General features: G+C 36.1%; 1 protein-coding gene across 3 annotated transcripts in view; it reads right to left on the bottom strand.

Moving 5' to 3' along the window:
* ABCC4 (ATP binding cassette subfamily C member 4 (PEL blood group)) overlaps window positions 1-24,276 on the bottom strand; it is a 154,894-nt gene that overhangs the window by 71,372 nt on the left and 59,246 nt on the right. The window lies entirely within an intron of this gene.

The raw sequence follows: 24,276 nt of genomic DNA, 5'->3' as shown, positions 1-24,276 counted from the left end.
TATGTTATGGAGCGAAGGGCACAGAGAGGGGAGGTAACAGTGGTGAGCTCCTTTGTGCAATGCTGTGAGAACCACTGATGACAAGCTTTACACGAGGGCAGAGGATTATTCCTGTAGCAGGAATCCTCAGCTTAATTCAGTCTCAAAATCTTCCTCTGCCTTTTAAGCCAAAATGGGTTTTATTTGTAATAGTTACAGCAGACAGACAGACAGAAGCAGCTATTCCTTAAAGGCCATCCAACACAGCACCCCATCAACAAAGCGAGGTCATTCAGATTGGTTGTTTTCCACACCAATAGCACAATTCAGGTCAATACTAGCACTGCCAGGAATCAAGCAATGATTCCATGATTCCACAAGTGGAAGAGCACATCCAAACTTGTTCCTGGAAAAGCATTATGCTTATTCTCATTTTGTATGGTAAGGACAAGGCCTTAAGGGCTACACGAGAGAAACCATTGCAAAATGCTAACTCTCAAAAACAATTTAACTCTTTTACAGTTTCAGTCCCAACAGTATCTTGGAGTTCAGTTCACACCCCTACCCCCCCGTAGATTTCTATTGAAGAATCACCAGGTAAAGCTGTTCAAGGAGAAATTTTACTGATTTGGGGGTTGGGTGTTTTGGTTTTTTTTTTTTTTAAATAATTTGTTTGGAGGCTGTGACTATCTCCAATCATTTCCTGAAAAAGTTTCAGTGTTGCAACAGTGAGAGTTTAGGTAGCAAGCATGATACAGATCTGTCTTGGCTTATTATCACTGAAAGAGCCAACACAGATATAAATGAGAACTACATAATACTTGCATTCATCTTGAATGCCAAGAGCAATTGTGTCAGAACAGTCTCCTTCACAGTAACATCTCTTTTGGCTGAAGTTTTCAGCAATATAGACACAAATGAAAACCTAGCTCACTTCAACCAGCTTCAGTATTCCTTTGCTCTTAATCTCTCTTCCATATATTCACAAACAACCAATTACTCAAGCTCCCATGGGTAATCAAGCTGTTAATTAAATACCAAAACTGTATTTTTGGCAATTGCCTTAAGAAATTGTTAAGTATAACAGTGCTTCTACGGACTGCTTTCTGACAGAGCTGTGAGCTGCCACTAGGAAAGTGGAAATTAATCTGACATTATCAATAAAACATGAAAACATCTTTTAATCTGCCTAATCCTCATTCAAACATAAATACACTAGTTCCATAAAATGATATGGACTAAAATACAAGTGAGCAAAAGAAATGGCACACAAAGACAACAAAACTTGAAAACAGTGGGACCTTTTAGAGGCCACCTGATATAATTAAAGAGATGTAAACAAGGCGGAGATGAACCAGCTACTTCCCAAATATTCAGGCAAAAGTCTCTGTTAGCAGAATTCCATTGTTTTGGAATTTTCAAGTTACTGAAAAAACTTGATTATAGCCTCTTTAGGCTTTGCATAACTACTTCAGGAAAATAACACCTGAAATAATTAAGCTTGGAAAAATATCTTGCTTCTTGCTAAGAGGTTCATATCTCCCTCTCATAAGGCTACTCGGTTATTCTAGTGACTGTTACTGCTTTTCTAGTCCTAAAAGCAAGCAACAAAGCCACAAGTCTTGATCCTGCTTTTGTTGATGCTGATTTTCAATGATATTATTCCACTGACTGCGTAAGAGAAGACCCAAGCCTGGAGATTTATTTCAGATCCTGTTCACACAAATACAACTGAAAGGCACTTTATCCAGCATATTCAAAGCAAAAAAAGCTATGATAACCCATCAAAGCAAGCAGGTTCTATCACCATACACCAACCAGAGGGAGCAAAACACCTCCAAACTAAAGCGCTATACTTTGGAACTATCGGAAAATGCCCCATAGCCATTATGATATTGCATATGATTGCTAAATTTTCAAGGCTGCCTACAGTAAATGAGGTCTATTTCGCAAGGTATGAAGAAACAGAACTGTTTCCACTTACTGGAAGCACAGTAAACCAGTGGCTTGGTTATGCATTATTAACCACACAAAAGAAAAAATTCCAGATGTGAAAGTTAAAGTAGTCATTTTGAGTTGTGATTCAAAATGTTTGCCATTGTGACTACAGTTTCTACCAGAATTTGCAAATCTAACTTTTTGGGGCCCATTCTTCAGATTAAAAGAACTGTTGCACCTGCTATTCAAGCAGGGCAGGACCTGCACTAACTCACACCAAAAAAATACATATACATTATTTTTCTCTCTAAAACTTATAGATTGTCTACATTATCTACATGCAGTACTCAATACTTCCAAAAACCCAAATTCCTTAAATGAGCAGCAAGCATCTCTGCTAAGGTATGTGCCAAGAGGTGAAAATTCTTAGATCTGGCCCAGTTTTCAATTCATAAAATTTTCAAGCTCCTTTATTGCTTGCATCCTTTACTTATCCCAGCAAGTTTCAGTCTGGGCTTCGAAAGCAAGAGGAAAATACTAAATCTAAAACATAGAGGGCGAGTGAAATTTCATGAAAACCCTAACAAAGAGTCTTATAAGAAATTAAGAATTAAGTATGCCGATGTTATTACAGTGTCTGCATTTGCAGATGGTATCTGCTGCTTCAGTCCTTCTCCAGTTCTCATGTACTGTGCAGCATCAGTAGCAGGCTGTAGTAGGGAACATGTTCTCTTCAACAATTCCATGTTTGTTTTTACATCAAATAATTTAATCAGAACATACACTGTTGTTAGATTTCTTTCAAAGTAATTAAATAACTATTCAATGCCAATTAATCACAGTTAAATAAGGGTCTGTCACCAAAGTGCTATGTACACACTCGAGACTATTTAATGGTCAAATACTTGGCAGTATCAAAGTTAAACAATGATTCATTAAACCTCCTTCACTATACAATAGTTAGGCTAAACTTGAAATGAAAGAATCAAAGCTCTTTTGTTCTGCATGAAAAAGACATCAAACCTCAGTATGTGATATTCTTTTCTTACTAACTCTGTAAACTGCTTTAATTGCATGAATCAGAATGTGTTCAGGTGCTGCATGCCCACTTTGCTTCTGCAGGTGCCTACCGATACTTAGAAATAGATGTTCAAACCTATCATCCAAATAATGAAAATACTTGACAGTGTACCACACCTATTTAAAATGTTTATACATACCTCATGATGAAAGAAATATAATCCAAACTGAATCAACATTTATGATGTAAACACCAGAAAAAAGAATTTTTTTTAAACAAGAAACTAGGATTGTCCACAGGAACAGCCAAATGCCATCAATACCATTCAATATTGTGCAACCTAAATTCCAAATATCAAGGACGCTATAGAGCAGTGGAACATTATTTTTAAATATATTTGCTGTTTCTAGTTTACTTTGCTTAACTACTTCAGGAAAATAACACCTGAAATAATTAAGCTTGGAAAAATATCTTCTTGCTAAGAGGTTCATATCTCCCTCTCATAAGGGAGATATGTAGCCAGTGTATTCACTGGAATACTTCTCTGCAACAGAACAAAGTGGATGGACTGATCTTAATGCTTTACAAAGAGTTTACAAAGCCTTATACCCACTTGCTTCATCATACATTGCAGAAATACTTTGTTGCTACGTCGCTGGTCCACTGACTCAATTCTTTCTAAAGGAAGAAAGTTGTAGAGAAAGACTCTCTAGGGATAGAAAGTTTTTGCCACTAGGGAGTGTGGGTGTGTATGGGGGGAGCATGCATGCACACACAGGTGCGTACTCTTAAAACTCCTTTTCCTCAGATATCGGCTTAATGCTCATTCCAGGGAATTTTAAATGTACCACACATATTCAATATACATTTTACTAATAAATATTGTTTTGGTTGGTAATCTAAACAGCTTCATGGGAACAGGCCTGAATATCCATTTTCATGTGCAAGTATACTGCATTTACCAGGGGGGAAATAGAAATTTCAAAATTTCTCCATCTATCCCACAACAGGGAAGGAAGGAGCATTCCCCTATTGCCCAGTCTTGATGGAGAACAAGTAATAAATTTAACAATTTTCCACTCCTCACTCCAAGCATATAGAAAGCTGCCTGTAAGGAACTTGTACTGTTAGGAAAGGATTAAAAAAATAAGGTACTTAATCAGATATGAATAAGTAAATGCAAGTAATTTTAACTAGGATTGCACATTTGCTCGAAGTCAGTCACGCCACAGAAATACTCTTCTGATTCAAGACAACTTTAATTTAGAGGGATTGATGTCGGAGCTGACAGCATGCACTTCACGCCCACCTACTTTACTCAAGGAGAAGGAGAAAATCCCCCCTGCGGATCATACTCTGCTGACAATACTTTTCAGAGTACCATTTGAAAAAGGGATGCAGAGGGCAGGTGCAAGCATGGTGACATCAGTGTATTGCCACTGTTTTCCACCCTGGAAAGATGCATTACAACGTAGCACGTATAAGCTTTTGACAACACAAGCTATATGGAAAGGCAGTAACTTTCCCTAAAGACAGAAATAAGGCGCTTTAACAGTCCAGATTACAAATTATAAAACCAAATTCATTTTAAATGTACACGGTAGTCAAATAATCTTCATAACTAAACACATGGTAATAAAATAATACATAAAGATAGGAACAAAAGAGGTGACTGCATAGAACTGGATATGTTTAAACATATATCAATTTAACTACATTAAATAGGTCTTCCATTCTGTCAGTGGCATAAACCCATAGCTCCTCACGAATCCTGCTGTTAAGCTGTGGCACTCAAAGACTAATAGGTCTTCACTCATGCTCACTTTACACACATACACCAAAAAAAAAAAAAACAACAACAACAACAACAACAAAAACCTGTAGCTAGAAGCAGGCTTTCATTTTTATCAAAGCAGTGACAAAAGTGGATTGTCCATATCAAATGCTGGCAGGAAGCAGACATTACATCAACCTTGTGAAATACAACTATGAAATCAACAAAATAATTAAAGATGGATTACTGACTTTTAAAGGAATTGTAAGCTTGTGAAATATTTCTTCCGAAAGAAATCTGGAAATGCATCTCCTGCATAGCTGTCAATTACTGATCTACTCTGGCTTTTCCTCCATATTTCTACAAAGAAATGTCAATAGGTCTGCTATCTGTTTTTTAATGCATGTTTAGCACCACATGTCCACATAAACTGCCATATACAGCATTACTGTCTTCCCTACAGGCATCCTATAAATATAAATACGAAATTCTACCTCATTTTTTCTTCAGCAGCCTGAAACTGACAGGAATATTATCACTTTCTTAGACATTTGCAAAATGGCCCAGTAGTGCTGGGCCAAAATATGCTGAGATCATAATATCCATTTATCTAAACTACCAGCATGTAATAAATTCAGGTGGGATGCTTTCTATCCAAATTAATTTACTACTTGAAAAGGACTTCTTACACTAAGCTGTCAAAAAGGAAAACAGAGTTAGGACGCTGTAAGCAAATGTGTAAACTGTTAGTGCTTGATCTTATTTTTAAGTGTAGGATTTAAAGAAAAAGATGGTAACAATGATAAGAATGAAAATGAAAAATAGGCTTTATAATTGAATTTGTTTGTATTCGTTTACCATCCTACTAGAATATATATGCACTATGTATACACTATATACATATATACATACACACACACACAAACTGTATGCTTCTACTGACAATAGAGATGTCTACATTACCTGGTGCAAATATACTGATTCTGACTGTACAGTTGTTTCAAAAGCTTTCCAGTTTACTAGAACTACACATTGTTTTAATGACCTACCGAGCAGAATTACCCTGCTCATAGAAAATCCACACAAGGTCAGTGCCCCATGCAAGTCCCACTTACCCCTTTTCTAGACCATGTGTCTTTTTCATCTGGCTGTGGCCAGAAAAGCACATGTATTAACATCAGTTATCACCAGCCAAAGACTATCTAATCCAAGTAAGATTCGATGAAGAAATTCCCCACTAAAAAAAACATAGCACACAAAATTCCCCCAGCTGTCTCACCATCTTAAATTGCTTTCTTGGGAAGAGTAAAAATACTGACTTTCTTCACTGCAACTACCTTTCATATTTTAAATAATTTCATTATCAATTAACCATCTTAACTACAATTTCAGCAGTACTGGACTTCTCAATACAGAATTTAGCTTAGTAGCTGTATCATACTCAGTAATGAAATGGTATCTTTTATAAAAGCAAATTACTTCTGGTAGAATACATTGATTAGCAACTTCCAAATTATTGATCGCTGTAATATTGCCTCCTATGCCAATAACTAACATTCACAATTTTTTTTTTTTTAAGTTTATTGTGAAAAAGGTATCATTCACAACATCAAACTGCTGGCTGAATATCAAAGTTCTATACCCTAGTCTAAGTACGAAACTACATCTTTGCTTTGTATTTAGAAAGATAACGGCACTATGCATCTAACATAGTACACATTGCCTTTTTTTCCCCTGCCAAGAGTAATACTAATTCTTACCTCTGAAGTTCAGTGAAGAAAAATACTAAAGAACAAAAACAATCCCCCCCCCCCCAGCAACTCCATGAGTAAAACTATGGATGTTCTTTTTGCTCTTTTTTTAAATTCATTTTTGTACACTAGAGCTATTTTAAGTTATCATAAGCTAAATTAATAAAAATCTACATTTAAGACTAGTGAAGTCCACTGAAAACTAAAAATAAACCACCAACTCTAATGTATTGCCAAGAACAGCACTACTTAATTTTTGCTGCATATTATAAGCAATAAGATTAGTTTCAAGGCTCATAGTCCAACTGAACCAATAAAATAAGTAAATTATTTATAATGGCAGACAGCAAGAGATGACAGTGGCTTCATTTGTCCTCTTGAAGGAAAAATATGAATGGCAACCACTCACGACTTATCGACTGGCGTTTTAAAAGAAGCCACGTTCTACGTTATCTACAGAGTTTTTATTGTTGATTTACATCACCTTCCTTTTCTATTTCAGATATCAAAATTATCTGCTTTAACTCTTCCACACAATGCAAAGCATCACTAATAGAAACCAGGAATAGTATATATGAAATGTAGACCTATGCTGACTTTTCGCTAGCAAGATTATGAAATTAACCTTTGCTAAACTAGTGATCCACAAAGACATTCCCATCTGGAAGAACATTTGTATACTCCAGTTCTCCTTTCTTCTATAAATCCAATTTGGATTGAAAGTATGTCCTGTTTCTTTTTTCTTTTCCTCTTTTTTTTCTGTCTTTACAATGAATTAAACTAAACACAACTAACCACGATAGACGGAAAAATCTGAAGATTATTCTATTTCTCTAATTCTTACATGAGAGAAGAAAAATAGCTTTTAGAGCTACTTTCAGATTTTGAGGATATACATCTATTACAAAGATTAAAACAAAAAGAAAGAAGAACAAAAAGAAGGAAGAACATGTCATCTTTTTGGTAAGGATTTTCCATCAACAAAAAGCAGTTTTGCTGTGCTATTTTATCCAAGACTGGATTCAGAATAAGCTTTGAATCCTATTTTATATTTCACAAAAATATCAGGATAATCTCTCTCAAAGCTCAGGCAAATCTGCTCATATTTGTTGATTCTCCAACTGTGCCATCTTCTAAGATAGTTACCTGAATGAGAATTTTAATTTGCTACTTTTTTTTTAATGTTTTCCTTTCTTTCCTTTTTTTTTTTTTTTTTAAGGGTTAAGTGTTAGAAGGGCTAAATTATCCTTCCAGTCTAAGATGACAATAATCAAGTAGAACATCACTGAAGATAAAGTTTTTACTTCTGAAATCTTGTTTTGAAATTGCTCTCTGGGTGATAGTTATCGTCAGGAAAACAAGTATTATCCCATATTTTACCAGTCATATATAATCAGATCCCCTGCCTCATATTGAGAAGAATGATTCTAACGTACTCCATCTATTTTCTCTCTTTCTTGAAGAGAATTCATACAGATTGAGCTGTCTGAAAGCTCAGATAAGACTTCTGGCCTCTACCTAGTCCACCCATTTTGAGGATGAAGTCTTTGGACAGCTCAAATAGCAAGGCATTTCATGTCTTCATATGATTTTTCTAAATTTTGCCATGATTTTCTAAATTTGCCATGTTACTTTGGTTCAGTTTCTTTTTCTTCTTTCTTCTTTTCGAAAACGTGCATTGTTTGGCAAGGATAACATCTCTAAATTTTATTCATTAAATATCCATTTAATGATTCCGGAGATACTTTTCCTCTTCAGCAACTCATACCATAAAAGAGCCACTACAACAACACAGTTTTGACTATCCAAAACTCACAACAGATTACACCAAATAATTTTCAATGGCTTTTTTCCCTGTTTCACGTGAAATCTCATTATTATTGAGTTCAAGAGAAGTTCTGCTAGAATTACCAGAAAATTAGAATTGTGTTTATTTTAGTTTGCTGTGCAAATAATCAAAGCATTTGCTTTGAAAATCTGTTGTGTGTTAAATAACACTTTTTTTTTTTAAAGCAATATTTTGGTTTAACTTAGGACATTTTAAACCACATCTTAGAGCAAAACCACACAAAATTTGGAAACAACTAGATTCACAACTTAGGTTCCATTCACAAAACCACAAAGGAAAAAGATACTGGGAAACCTGTCATCCTTTCTATAAGGTATAGCCTAGCCTGGGGGTCAGGACACTTATATGAGAGGTGAAGGCTGGAATGTGTCATTTTTTTCCAGTCACAGAGCAAGCACTGAATCTAAGTCGCCTACCTCTCGGGAGAGTGCTGTAATTGCTCTACTACAGGCAGTTCTGCGGTAGGCCTCTTACAGTTTCTTCTGTTGAAACTGTTCCCCTTTGTATGAATCAGTAAATAAGTATGGCACTGGAAGAAGGCAAATGAGTGTTTGCCTGAAGGCTACGGCACCAGCATGGGAGAGGCTACAGTTGGATTCACATCCCCCCTCCCCCCCCCCTTTTTTTTTTTAGCCTAATTTGGGGCATGGGCTGGATCCTTTCCTGTGCAATAGGCTGTAGGGTATAAGAAGGGATGACTTCACCTGCTCTTCAGTTCTGTGATTGGAAGCAAATTCCACTTGCAAATCTCACCTGAGAAACAACCAAAAAATCTTTTGTCTCAAAAAAGCTGATGGCACCCATATCCCAAGCATTTTGTTCAAGCAAGAAGTGCTGTCCATGCTGTCCAAAGGAATCTAGATAGAGTCTGACAATGCATTTCTTTGGGCCATCAGCTACTTGGGGGAAAAAAAAAATCACTACAGTATAAACTTCTTTACAGTCTAAACTATAATTAACAACAAACACTGAAATGGAAACATGGGGTATGACATACATTCAAATGAGAAAAAAACCCACAAAATATGACCTCTTCCCTACTGCAGATTAGATTCATTATGTTAAAAGAAGAAAAGAATTTTAATAAATTAAACATTAAGCATTGTGCAAAGTTATATTGCATTGTATATGCCTGTACTGTGCCCCCTCTACTGGGCAACTATCAGACAGCTTCATGTCAAAAACAAAAAACAAAATCAAACTAGGAACAAGTAGCTGCAAAAGATGACTATACTAAAACACCAGTAGTATATACACAAAAAATGAAGAACTTTTAATGTTCACATAAAAGTGTAACCTAACTGCATCCTCCTAGATTTTTGGACAGCTGAATGCTAGAGGCTTCTACCCATGTATGTTAAATTATTTAAAATACATATGCTTACATATAAATTGCTCAAAATTGAGGAAAAATCTCACATGGACCTGTATTTTTTCAAGCTTTTTATATAATAAATGAATTCAGAATGGTAAACAGAAATCATATGTTAACAGAAACATTTCTTCACTTTTCTATAAACGAATTTCACACACATCAAGGAGAAAAAAATAGTATATACTGACTTCACTGAACACTCATTCAAGCAAAAGTGAACATAATTTACAATCTGTTTTGTCTTTGTTCAATTGAAAGAAAGACCTCAATGAGAAGCCCTGATTTACAGCTGTCCAGCAGTATGAACTCCTAAATAAATACACAAAAATAGAAAAGTGCAGTCTGTAACAATGGACTCCCGAGAACACTATCAGTGGTTATTTGCATGACAGAAACACCCAGAAGAGGATTAATATATCTAAAGTGGGAGGCGAAGCCTCATGATGATGCATGCTGGACAATCACATAGCCAGCGGCATGCCCTGCCCTGAAGATTTTGTCATGTTAGTTAAGAGAAACCATCCCGATCGACTGTAAAAGGAACAATGAGGAAAGGGAAGATGTAGCAGTAAGCTGGAACATAAAGTTGCAAGACAAGATGTATCTCTTTTTTTTTTCTCTCTTTCTAACATGGGAAAACAAAGAGGTCGGAGAGTTAATGGGTTTCTCCACCCTTACGTTAAACTATTGTCAGTTTATAGTTGTACTGTGGTTACAATGATACTGGTGTATCTTGAAAGATGATTTTAAGATGAAGAAGATCCAGCTTGTGCATGAACTTTACTGCACAGAGAGCAGGAAGTTACAAAGATGTAAGCATGAGAGATAAGCAGGCAAAATGATGATGGGAGGCAGAAAAAACACAGTAGTCTGCCAAGAGCTCCAGCTAACAGGAGGAGAAAAAGTAAAAGCTTTGCATAGGAAGAGGGCTAACGCTCAAATGAAGCCACACTCCCTTCTACAACTCCTGGGAGACTCCTTCAGGACACAATGGGGCCATAAAATCAAGAAAGAGGCTTCTCCATCTGGCCCAGGAGAGGAAGTGCAGGGCAGAACTGTCAAAAAACTAACTGGTAGTAACAGTCACAGAAGTTGGCAAATCTGAGATGTTTAGATATTCAGACAGCTTTGTACTGAATTGATCTGAATTTTTGCCCTGTGCACATTGGCTGCTTGCACATACCTTCTCCTTCGCCCTACTTCACTGCATATCTGTTCCCCTTTTCTCGCCTCCAATCTTCCTTCAACACCACTTCTTCTATTCTGCTTCACAGTGGAATGATACAAATTCCAGGACGCAAATACACAAACTTAACAAAAGAGAATGTCATTGCAAGCACAATCAAGGTGTTAAGCCTGACAAGGTAAGACACAGACTAGGAAGTGTGGAAGAGTGAAGTATATTGAGCTAGTGGAGAGGGAACATCTGGTCAAAGAAATAGAACAGAAAAATAACCTAAGCAGCAGCTTATTAGGTTGACACAAGTGGGACAAAGCAGATGACAGGAAGGCTGAACAGAAGGTGGCTGCAACACTTAACAAGAGAAGAGTGCCTGAATTAACATTTCGGCACTGTAGAGACAGAAGGATCCAAACAGTGGAACTACAATACTATACGCGAGTCGTAAAAGCAATGGAAAGCATGTTTTGCATTGAAAAACATGGGAAATTCTTACAGCAAAGGAGAGATCAGAGAGTGAAATAGTTCCCAATTTAAAACACTGGAAGCCACAATGCCATTGTCACTTAAACTGAGATTGCACAATGCATTTGGAATATACTACATAGCCGTAACTCATTTAATAGATAGAAACTACTCGCCAAGTTATATTTAGCAACAGGAGGCAAGACGATCTATTGAGATGCCTTCAGAGAACAGAGCTTCTTAGTTACCTCTTGCTTTGCGCTGCTCTTTTGGGAGCACATGTCTCTCCACTAACTATAATAGAACTGCAGGGGCAATAGCCTGTTGTGCCTGAAGTTAGTCTTTCGGGTATACTCTGCTTAGCTTCATCTCATTTACACATGATCTTATGTTGATTAAGACTTCAGGTAGAGGTTTTCTTTCTTCCTTTAAAACAAACATGTCTGTCTTGGGTCTTAACAGTTTACTTTTCAACTATTTATTTGCCCATTTTGTGTCTCTGTCATCCATTTTCACAGCATTGTCCTGTTTTATTATCAGTTTATCTGTTCAACTATATCAGAGGCATTGGGATGAAAAGAAGTTCCACAATTGCAAGGAACTGGACAGCTGGAGTAACAACATGAAGACAATGAAAAAAATGCATATTTTCAGATGTCTAAATCTAATGTATAAAACACTAAAAAATCTTCTAATGGAACGAAACTGCAAATTGTATTTTGGAATAAGGATTATAAATTTTGCAAATAATCACTGATCATAGTCTGGTCCTAGTCATGTTTAAAAAGGCTGTTATAAAACAACTGCTTTGCTATTATTCTGCATTTAAAAGCATTAAAAAAAACTCTGATAAAGAAAGATTAAAATGGAAAAATAAACATACAACAATGAAATTAAATGACAAAAAAATCTTGTGCTTTTTCTTGCTTCTGTGTGTAACAGCACAATTGGGGAACTTGCCCCTGGATTGATTTGTGGGCATGTTGTTAAAATATAAGAAACAAAAGTAAAAATTCTAGAGGAAGGGTCAATAATCCAACCACCACTTCAGAATATTAATCAGTAACAAGTTAGTATTGTAGATATTTAATTATAATATTTACAGAACAAATGTTGGGTTTGATAGATTTGAAAATGTATCTTAATTTTAGAATGCCAATGAAAAACATCCAATAAACTTTTTCATCAGAGCTGAATCATAGTTACAGCACCTCTTAATTTTCTGAATGTCTGTTTTGTCCTTGACCGACTCCAGAGATGAACTCTTTAAACTCCTTAATTCACCTTCTAAATATGAACATTTCATTTCTAAAGTTCTTAGTGGTCAGCTATACAGTGGTCATGCTTTCAGGAAGAGGATACTGTGAAGTTTAAGTGTTTGGATCATTCTAAAGCCTTTTAGGACTTTCTGGATGATTGGGATTTTTTTTTCCCAGAGAAGGGAAGACTGAAATGTGTCTTGATGTGAAGGTTTTGTACACTTTCATAATCTAGTATTTTTCTGGAAAACTGCAGTATCACAATTAGTATAGAAAATTCTGGACTTATGAAACAAAAGTCACTAGTACAGCACATGATCTATAAGGTCAGACTTACTCCACCCTATAGAAGGCTTCTTACTTCAGTGGGGTACCACCCATACACCTGCAGAAGTCTGTCTAGATGGACCACCTGGCAGAATAAGGATGAATGAAGTTAAGCCATCATAAGTTTTCCCAAAGCAGAAATTCAAATGAATACTAGGAACAAAACTTCAGATACGTTGTAAAATGATTTCACTGAAGTGCTACTGCTTGCATGGGTCACATGCTTTCCTCAGCAGACACAGGCACCCCAAGGATCATTATGTTCAGAAAAGAGATCCTGGAAGAACTGAAAGGTTCTGACATCAGAGAATTTAAACTAGATTTGAATCCCATTGAGGATATATGACTCATCTCTGAGGTTTAAATTAGATTATCAATGAAGTGAAGCATCACAGTAAGCCTATAATAAAAGATGAATGCCTACAGGAAAATAATTTTTGCCCCTAGTGGCAGATGCTTGAACTTTAAAGGATCTGAGACTAAGCTCTTTGTCTAAGCTTTCCTGACAGAAAACAATTGAAATAATTTCTTTAGTTGGTCCAACTTTGCTCCATATGCCACATGTACACAATATCTAAACACCGTATAAGAAAGTATATTGTCACTTCTAAACCAATTGAGGATCAAACAATTTACAGAAACCAAAACTTATTTTGCTGACAATTAAGTTCTATCACCAAGACTTGAGACTCAATGAAATTTGACAATTGTGAAGAAAGAGGCTTTTGTCTAAGTAAGTCTGAAGCATTTGGAAGAATCAACAGAAACTCAGAAGACTGAATTAGATCGAAGTATCGGAGTCTTTGAGGATAGTCTAGAATTCAGTAATTAAAATAACTGCCTTATTTGCTTTGCTCTCTTTCCTTTCTGAATTACTTTTGGTATTACAGCTGAAACAGACATACAGAGAGAGGCAAATCTGGTCCAAGGAGTAAGCATTATATCCATCACACCTCCTCTTAGATGAATGAAGTATTTTGCTGGTCAAACTCCATTACAAAGAACCTCCAACCCTTTAAAGATGAGATGAAACACATGCACAATTCATTTCTGTACACCAAATCCAAGGCATTTGAAGACCCTCTGAGTCTTTTTCCTCCTTGCCGAAGGCTATCACATTCACTTTGCAGTAATTCAGACACAGCCCAAAGAAGTTTGTAAATTCTAACACTCTGGGTTGCTAGCTGGTATAATATTCTGGTATCTCCTCATGGAATAGTTGAATATTCTCCTTTGCACATTTAATTTAAAAAGTAATACATAAGATTTCTGTTCAAAATATCTCCATGCCTACTTTACAATTAATAAAGAGCAGTCAATAGGCATTTGAACATCTTACAGCTCATGAGAGGCACAAACAACAAAAGCAGAGAGCAAACAGACTAACCTATCCTCACAGGACTATATTTCAAGTTGAAAACATCTCGGATCATTTCAATAACTCAGCATTTTGCATTTCAGAAAACGTTTGTTTCTCTGCTAGAAGCACGTATGTATGGCTTCAGTATGGCGTTACACATATGGCATATGCATACAGCATTAGTATGGCTTTATTGTGCAGCTAAGATGGGGAAAAATTAACGAAATCTTATTTTTCCACAGGAATATTTCTAAGTTTTAAAGCAAACAAATACTTCTGGAAAGTGACCGATTGGGCATTTCTACTCTCAAATACTCAGCAGGTGAACAAAATCATCTGTAAAAGTCCTCATAATCTCTGAGAAACACTTATTTCTGAACAATCACTTCTAAACACTACTCCTTAAGCCCTTAGTAGTAGCTAGCAACACTGGTTATTAAATTGAGGTGGAGGAGAGTTTATTTTTTCTTATCTCAATTTTTTAAAAATATGCTGGGATTGTTTTTCTATTTGTTTCTTTGGGGGTTTTTTGGTTTTTAAATATAAGCAGCATTTAATGAATGGCTTTGAATTCAATACTAAACCATACTAGTAGCTTAACTACAAAAAAAAAGATCATTGTCACTAACATATTTCGAATATTAAAACTTGTCAGCTTCATAAAAACCTCAAGGCACTTTTTTCTCTTGAATTTGGTTTTATTTTAAAAGTGCTCCTTATCTAAGATTTCTTAATATTAAAACAAGTCCAGTATTAGCAGTTTTCTGTAGAAAATACTAAGAAAAAATGTTCCTTCTACGCTCTCAGTTCAAACAGGAAAAAAGATGATGCTTCTAAAACTGAAATCATCTGTATTACACAATTCTGATAATTTTCAGAGTTTTTTGCAGATATCTTTTGTCCTATGAGAGTTTCAAGTATTTTTTTCCTCCAGCAATAGAGGAACATTACCTAGCTAGAGGTATCTACCACCTATTTTCCTTACGCCTTTTTTAAATCAGGTAATACCAGAAATGTTCTGGAAGTCTAACACCAATTGTTTACTCTTGGTTGGCTGTTGGGATTTTGGGGGGGGGGGGGGGGGGGGAGGGATGGGGTAGACAGATTATAAGCATAAAGTAAGCGCACTGAAAGAAAAAATGAAGTACTGTAAAGTTTATTTATAGCTCTAAATGTTCATATTAAAAAGAGAAAGCAAAATTGAGCAAATGCCCCCAGCATCTAATTACTTACTGACCTACAGGCATGCCCTAGAAAGGATGGCGGTGGAAGAGTAGTTCTGTATGAGAAATTAGCTATGACATCTTAACAAGGAGTTGTAGAAACCTTGTCCGAAGATTTAGCAATGTATCTATTTTGGGTAGTGAATACTCAAATTGATGAACATGAAATTATGCTGAAAAGTAAATACAAGCAAGGACAAAGGAATATGTATTCCTTATGAAAGGAAGCTTACCACAAAGCAGAATTTCGTTTGCCCACACAGGAATTAGCAAAAATCTACATTGCATCATTTGTGTATTAAATAGACAATAACTTCACTGAGAAAAAAGTAGGCTTACCACTCACAAATCTCATCACATCTGATAAAAAGAAAACTATGGAAGAGAAGAGTTAGGCCATCTATCCATGTAGTCCCTTCTCCATCTGCTGTCTTATAATTGCCAGCAATAAAGTCCATATTCCAAATCTTCACCTTCTTATTCTTCCACATGCCATCAGATTATTCTGCCCAGTGACTTCAAACACTAATAGGTTAGTGCAGATTTGTGTTTGAAAGAGGGCAAAAATATATGCAGAAGACAGATTAAAGGCATTGGGAGAGATGGAAAAGTAGCATTCATAGGCACAGAAAGCAGAGGATAAAGACAAGTGTATAGTAGGTGAAAAACTAACAAGGAACATGCTGGCAGACAGAAAAAAGATGAACTTGTGACCAGTTTAATTTAGACTTCTGATTTTCTGGATGTCATACTTGTTGCACAAGTAGCCCATGCTAAAAGCTCAAGCTTGAGGCATATTAGTGACATCAATATTCTTTCTGAAATGGTGAATGAGGAAGGATGGAGGAATGCAACATCTGCACAGCAGAACAGCAGGTCAGTAGTCATTCACAAGTCTTCCACAGAAGCAAAAAGTCAACACGATAAGAAAAAAAAAAAACTCATTAGTGTACAATACACTTCTAATCTGAACCACCCAGTTGCAAATCAGTGAACACCGATACCTTTCTCTCCTGAAACAGCTTTGCGTGCAGCTCTGTGAGTACAATCCTCTACTTGGAATTTAGATAAAAAATGGCTAAACACAGCCTTAGATTCTCTACACGTTACACGTCCTCATTCCTCGGCCTCTTCTTATGGACAACCACAACTAAATATTCTGTTCAAGCAGAATTCAATGGCTATGTTGAATTTAAGTGAACATTAAAACAGGCTTTCATGAACCCACTTTCCAGTTTCAAGCCACCTACTTCTGGAGGAAGAAAACAAACAAGCAATAAATGTCCACTACACAACAGTATTCTGGTTTTAGGACTACTGTCCAGAAACTAATAAAACAAAAAGTTTTCTTCACATGCTTAACACTATCTTAAAGTACTTGTATGGCTTTAATAACTACGTTTTTACACACGTAAAAGCTACCTTAGGACTGATAGCTGTCAACCTACACAGGACGTCATATTGCTGCCTCCTCTAAATATAACACCATGTTATTTTGTATAAAATAATGTCAGGAATCAAAATTTGAAGGAAGTCCTGTGTTTTTATCCATCTGAATACAAAAAATGCCACTGAGAAAGTATATGTCCAAAATGATTCAGACAAAAAGAAAACCTGGGAAAGCTAAGGTTGGAGTAAATGTTGTCTTGTACTTTTTGCAAATAGCTTAGTACTTAAATCTGGCTATCAGGTTTGTATTTTTAAACTGAACAGCATGCTAAAGCAGTCCTTGATTCAATACCTCTAAATGCAGAGACCGCCCCACTCCCTTAATTGTTCAATTCTACCATTCGGTTTTGTTCTGGATAGGCAAATTCAGATACAAGAATCACTCTTTTCTAGATTAAAATTTTAATTTTGGATCAAGAAGTGCCTTTTTGTTTTGTTTTGTTTCCAAACACTCTCTAAGATCACCACAGGCACAAACTAATCTTCATTTGTTGCATAATCTGCAAGATGCTGGCAACCTGAAAAAAGACTAATTCATGCACACAGATGCTGCAGTGCAGATTACCTAGGATCATCTGGGAGAGAGGTGTCTGTGCATTATAAAACAGAAGAATATAGCTGATGAAATGAGTTTGCATTGTAATAGTCTGTTTTCTTGCGATTTACAGCCACTCTGTTAAAAAACACAAAATGGGCTGATTTTTCTGCAAGCACCACAGTGCTCTGTGTCCGTGTATCCGTGAGATGGCAAAGGAAGATTATAGCGTGGGAAAGAGACCAGAAAAGCCAACAGCTTGATGCATAGGGCTTTCCCCTAGGATGTGTGAGCGACGTGTTCAAGACCTTATTAAGACAGACAGTGAGGGGACTGGGACTTCCTTCCCACATTCCACATAACCTGCTCTAAACACTTGGCTATTTGTTATCACTACCCTGCTCTTCCCCAAAGTATTTTTTTTTTTTTTTTGGAAATGCTTATACTTTGTTCCAAGACAAAATTGCTATTCATAAACAGCAAGAAAGAAGGCCCTCTCCAAGTGCTGCTTCCAGCCCCCACTACTTACAGCAATCATAGCAGCATCCCACAATTTTTAAGCAGATGAAAAATAGTAAACAAGTATATATTTAGTCATTAGCAAACACAAACTCCATCTTTCAGGTAAGCTCCAAAAGCTCACTTGCAGCAGCAGCATCACATAACTAGGCATTTTTTTAAGCTCCTCACAGTTCTTCATTGATATTATTGCTGTCTGTCCCAGCTCCGTTTTCAAGTGTCTCAGATCAGTATCTTCTTCCTACTTGTCACAGATCTCCTGTCATTTATGTGAGACTGAAACATAACTTTTTTTTTTTTTTTAAACATTTCTGCTACCCTTGCCATGTTCCCGAATTACTTTTGTTCAGTCTTATAAAACCAATACTTTTAATTAGGTGTCTTTACCTTTGTCAGCTCCTCTCTGCCTTCTTTGCATTTGGTTGAGGCAGAGCAGGAGCAGCTCTCTTTGTGGTTGCTTTAGCAAAGAAAAGCCTGGAATTGCAGCATCTTGACAGATCAGCATAGAGTCAGAAACGAGTTTCACAGCAGGCCATTTTCCTACCAGGGGGGTCTTAATGTGAAGAAGATAGAGAATTTCTGTGAAAGGACTTGAAATCTTGTGCCAGGAAAGCAGAAGACTGCGCTTGGAAGTGGTTGTCAGTACAAGCTTCACACTACTCCCGTATCAAATAATGCACCGTTCCCGCCTACAAACAGCTTTTGTAAACCTTTTAATTTTATCTCACATATTAAGTGTAAATAGGGTGAGCACTGACTTGGTGAACTGAAAATGTAATGGGCTTGTCTCATCAGTTTATGGCCAACTTTCATTCAATTATTACTGCACAGAAAAATAAGGATGGAGTTGAATTGGGTTATGCTAATAGATAATAAATGTAAACAAAATTCTAGAGTACTATTTACTAACTTTAAAGACTACTCCTACAGTAATCAATTTTATAAAGGTTCCTGACAAAATCACAATAGCGATAAAATACATGGAAGTGTAAGACTATTTAAACTCTTAACAAAAGCTATGATAATACTAGCAGTAAACGAGCAACTCCCACAAAAACATCATTTAATAATCACGCCCTGATAAGGTTTAAAGTACATATAGCCATTGTTACATGAAAAAAAAAAAAAAACATTAAAGATTTTTTTAAACACATGTAGCAACCCAACAGGTTTTAATTACCACACCTACTGCAGCGACGAGCTGTTCCACATTAAACACCCAAACACAACATTTAGCGTGTTCGGCGGTTGTTAAGGATCTCGGTGATTGATGGAATCTATTGTGTTGTCATCTTAATAACAACAAATGCAAGTGATTACAAACATGGAAAAGAGAATGCGTGTTCCTACTTTACAACAAAAGGCTGTCCCATAGGGACTTCTTTTCAACATAAACTAACAAACCTCTGTACACGCAAACAGGTTTCCAAACTTGGCACAGAGAGTCAAAAATAAAGCCTTCTCTACCTAAGGACAACATTTTTTTTTTTTATGAGTTTAAGGGAACATGAAAGCTACCAAAAGAGCTAGTATCTTTTCTCACAACCCCTAAGAATTCATCTTGACCACAAGAAAAATACCTGAAAACTGCATCAAAAAGATAGCATAGATCTTGTTTCAGAAAAAAGCAAGCACCTGAGTCGCTGAGTCAAATAGGAATATAATACATTTTCTGGCATCACTGCTGAATATTTATATCGGTGATGAATGAGACTACAAATGAAATATTTTAACACGAAGCTTTGCCTTGTTAACTGTATGATACGCCAAAACACCACCTACAGTAAATCACAGGGTTTAAGACCAGTATTTCTTGTTCAAACATGCTACTTGTTCAGCAGAATCACTTGTGTGAACAAGCATACATTAAATGTACACTAGCTAGAGCAGTTTCACTATCCAACTGATAGAGCTGTAATTCAAACAACTTCATTATCAGCACTGTAACTTTCAGACTGCTGAAATATCATATTTGATGCAAACATATGGTTTAAATACTTTGACAACGTTGCCCATCTGAGGCTTCTGTCAGATAAAATGCAGAGAGGCATTTGTGTATTGATGAACATGCTTTTAATCCCGTAAAGGAACTTTCTGCCATATTATAGGTGTTTCAACACTTGCTTTATGAACACCATAATTAAAATCCTCATGCCTTAAAGAAAAACAAACTCTATAGTACAGCATCACTTTTCTTTCACATTTTTATCTCCATTTTAATAGTTAAGAGTCTGCTTTTATATGCTACTATTAGCTATCAATTTGGCATGTCATTTCTGGCTGCCAAGACGAGAATATTTTTCTTACAGCCTGGTCAAAGCCCAATGTTTGGGTAAACACCCAAAGAGATCAATGTTTATTTGCAGCTCCTACAAATCATTTGTGCAGGTAGAGGACAACTGCCACACAATTGGGTGCTTTCTATCTCTAAGATGGCTGTAATGTCCGCCAAAATATTTCTCCTCCTCCTACAAATTATCAGAATCAAGAGTTTTGAGAGGCACAATTAAAAAAAGAAAAATGAGTTAAGATTTTCACATGCGTTTCTGTAGTGTAGTAGTTCTGGTTCAATCTGAATTTTAGACCAATCTCTGGAGGGGGAACTGAGTCCTATTTTATCTGAACAAATTCATGCATATCATTCATTCATTCTTACAGCATCTATCAGCACAGCAGCAGCAGGTTTCAGTTTCCTAAACTCAACGTAATTCAAAGTTAGACACAATATTCACAAAAACTACCATTACTGGAAGTGATGCAGTCATATATTAGCATCCCTTCTCTAAAGAAATCTCTGCCATCAAATCCCAGAAAAAGAACAATTTATTTACAATCTAGGCAAGTAATCTTGAATCAAATCCTAAAGCTTGTCAAAACTAGCATCTCCCAGACTATCAATAAGAAACTAATTTCAAAAAAGGGAACTCCCAATTTAACCACCATTACTGCTGAAGTCCTTGTCCCTTAAACGTAGCTTTCTATCAAATTTGTTTTGAAATGTTACAAACATCTTGGAAAAGAAATCAAAGGAACAGTGGCTGCAGGTCTCCTTGACCGGGCCAAAGCAACTGACTCTATAGGGTTATCTAACTCTTTTGGCCACTAATTACAAAGCCAACAAAGTTCCTGAACTCAAAAGTTACATGAAGATGAAGCACTTACAGTGTAAAATAATAAGAAAAAATATTATATTTGAAGATAATGAAGATAACCAAACAGAACCACCTTACTACTGCTCAGCGTAGACGTTGGAAATTCACTCCTCAAATGTGATCTCCAAAAAATATTACAGATACATTATGTTATCTAACAAGCTGGTGTAATGCTGGACGGGGATAAAATAGATCATGCCGCCCTCTTGTGCTAGACTTGCACATAAATCAACTCTCTCATTCCTGCAAGTGAACAGATGAAGCAGCATGTACAAAGCATTCACCATGGAGTAGAAAACATCCACGTTTTCTTCCGTATATAACTTACGCATGCATGCAATCCCCTTACTGCAATGGGGATAGGCGAGCAAAGGAAGTTTGAAAAGAAAGGGTCAACTCATACATTCCAAAGAGGTAAACAACTCCTGTTAACAAAGGCAGACAAGTAAAATGCAATAATCCCTAAAACACAACCACATAATCTATCACTTTCCACCAAGCTTTCACCATTAATTGGTGCTGTGTTGGTATCTGTTGCTAAATTTGAATTTCAGTCATAAATTTGAATTTCAGTCATAAATTTGAATTTCAGTCATAAATTTGAATTTCAGTCATAAATTTGAATTTCAGTCATAAATATCTGATCACTCTTTTTGAATGCTGGATAATACAAAATACTTTAGTTACTTAGGAACATCCATTCAATAGGGTTAGGTTAAGTGCTTAAAAAAAAGAGACTTGTTTATTAATATGGTTAATATGGCAGTAATGTCTAACTCAACTTTTACATATATGCCAGATTACAGAAAGGTGAAATCTGTACATAAAATATATTTGAGTGGGAATGGAGAAAGGGGAGGGGTCCTCATGTTCCCCTACTGCTTCCACTTTGGTCACCTAGGTTTGCAAAAATACATTCAAGTTCTTACATCATTTGGGTAAGATGCTCATTACTGTTCCCTTTACAACCTTCCCTTCACTACATATGGCTAACACAATATATAATGAGAGGTTTTGGACTCATATCGAAGCTGACTCCTGATTTAAAAAAAAAAAAAGTCATTTCCTTTATCACCATGACTGATTTATCACATATTTCCATTTCCTAATGTCAACTCCCTGATGCTGCTCATTACTCTGTTTCCCCAGTAAGAACTACTGAGTGCATGGGATTTCTGTTTATTTAAGTCTGCTTCCTAGACTTTGGAACATAGATCACTGTGTGTTCAGAGTATCGTCCATTGCATTTTTTATTGCTGCTTATTTTTTTGAAAATTCAAGCAGCAAAAGATAAGGTCAGTTCAGCAATCGCCTCTGCTATGGTCTTAGAAACTTCACACATTGAGAATGCAGTGGATGCTTAAATGACAAATCTATGACTGTTTTTGTCACTATAATCTCAGCTATGCTAATATGGGATATGATAACTAATAGCTTGGCTTGGATATTACAATGATGACACTATAAAAATGAGACTTGAATAACTGCTTTTCAGTATCTCTTTCATAGTAAAGCACCTCTGTACAAAATTGAAGACTGCTTTTACTTGAACAAACCTCACCCCAATGTAGCAGTCATTAGTACAGCAAAAAAAGCATCTTCAGAATCAAGTTCTAAAATCAGATGCATATACAGTTTTAAAAAAAAAAAAAAAAGCCAAAATCAGCTGGTTAAAAAAAAAAAAAGATGTTCAAAACTGAATTTCAGAATTGCTACATGCTGCAGTTCTGAACAAGAGCATCAAGAGTTTCACGTCGTCTTCCTTTTCTTTTTTTCCCTTTTTAAAGATGCATAAAACACCTGAACAGGAGTGCCTTTGCAGGCTACCATGAGCAAAAGAAATATGAAGAAAGAGAAACATACACACAAAGTTAAGCTTTTATTATAAAACAGCTGCTGATAAATGGGAGTACACATTTGTAAGCCATGACAGCATGTGAACAGCAGCAATAGGCAGGTTTTATGAAAGTCACTCTTTTACAAAGAACTGCTAATTTAAGCTTACAGTATGATACAAGGTAAGTAATTATGCATTTCTTTATTTGCCTCTCATGTTTACTCTGTCATTAAGAATTAGTTTGTTATAATCAGCCACACTTACAGACACTCTTACAAGATGGCTATGTATTCCCTCAAAAATATAGTAACTGCATCTGCTGCATATAAAAGACAAGACAAAAGGAAAAAGCTTGCCTACTGGACAACAACCTCCATTAGTCAGCACTACAATCTCTTGTGATGTATAAGACTCTCATTAGCTCTCCCCTAACCTGTCTCCTGAGCTTAAGGTTTCACTTCTAATCCTTTGCAGTGGCCTTCATTTTCAGCTACCACACACTCACAGTACAAGCAGACCATCGTAACATGGCCTTAAACTTGTGCCATTGTAGATTAAAAGAAAAGAAAAAAAGTAGTAGAAATTGTATGTTCCATTTATCATATTATGGATCCAGACCTTTTCTCCACATGAATATTTTTTCTCAAAATATTAGTAATTTCTCTGAAACAGAAAAGCCATCCCATTACAGCCTTGTGATTATAAAACAACTTCTGCAACTGTGTGAAAAAAAACTTGTTACTTTCCTTCAAGAGAATGAAGACCAGAAGGGCCATGAGATTTCTGTTTCTCATAAACCAGTGGCTATTAAATCAGTCCCACCCAACCTCCTCACTCTCTTCACACTACTTCATATTATCCCTTTCATTTCTCTTTAAAACTGTAATCTGTATCCTTAGTTATCAAATTGCACACTTTACATTTTTGTCCATTCTCAAAGGATGGCAAACTACAGAGTTTCTCCACAACTCTGAATTACCACCTCTTGCTTAAAATTCTTTTTAAAAAGGGCAAATAAATTTTGAGGCCAGCTTTTCAGACAAAAGCACAACATAGAGAAAAGAGAGACCTGTGTAACTGAACTAGATCATTTGCAATGCAACTGGAAGGTTCAATGTACGGCACCAAAGTCACAGTTCATTCATGTACCTTAGACTGCATTTGAAAAGAGTAAGATCAACTAGCAATAAGCATTCAATACTTTGACTTTTCAATTTAAAAATAATACACTACTAAATTTGAAGACTTTAGTTAAAAGAAGCAAAAAAAGACAATTGTACAAA

Source organism: Dromaius novaehollandiae, chromosome 1, assembly GCF_036370855.1.
Source record: "Dromaius novaehollandiae isolate bDroNov1 chromosome 1, bDroNov1.hap1, whole genome shotgun sequence".
Taxonomy (NCBI): domain Eukaryota; kingdom Metazoa; phylum Chordata; class Aves; order Casuariiformes; family Dromaiidae; genus Dromaius; species Dromaius novaehollandiae.
The sequence above is the reverse complement of the archived record's forward strand: the minus strand, read 5'-3'. Positions and strand labels throughout refer to the sequence as shown.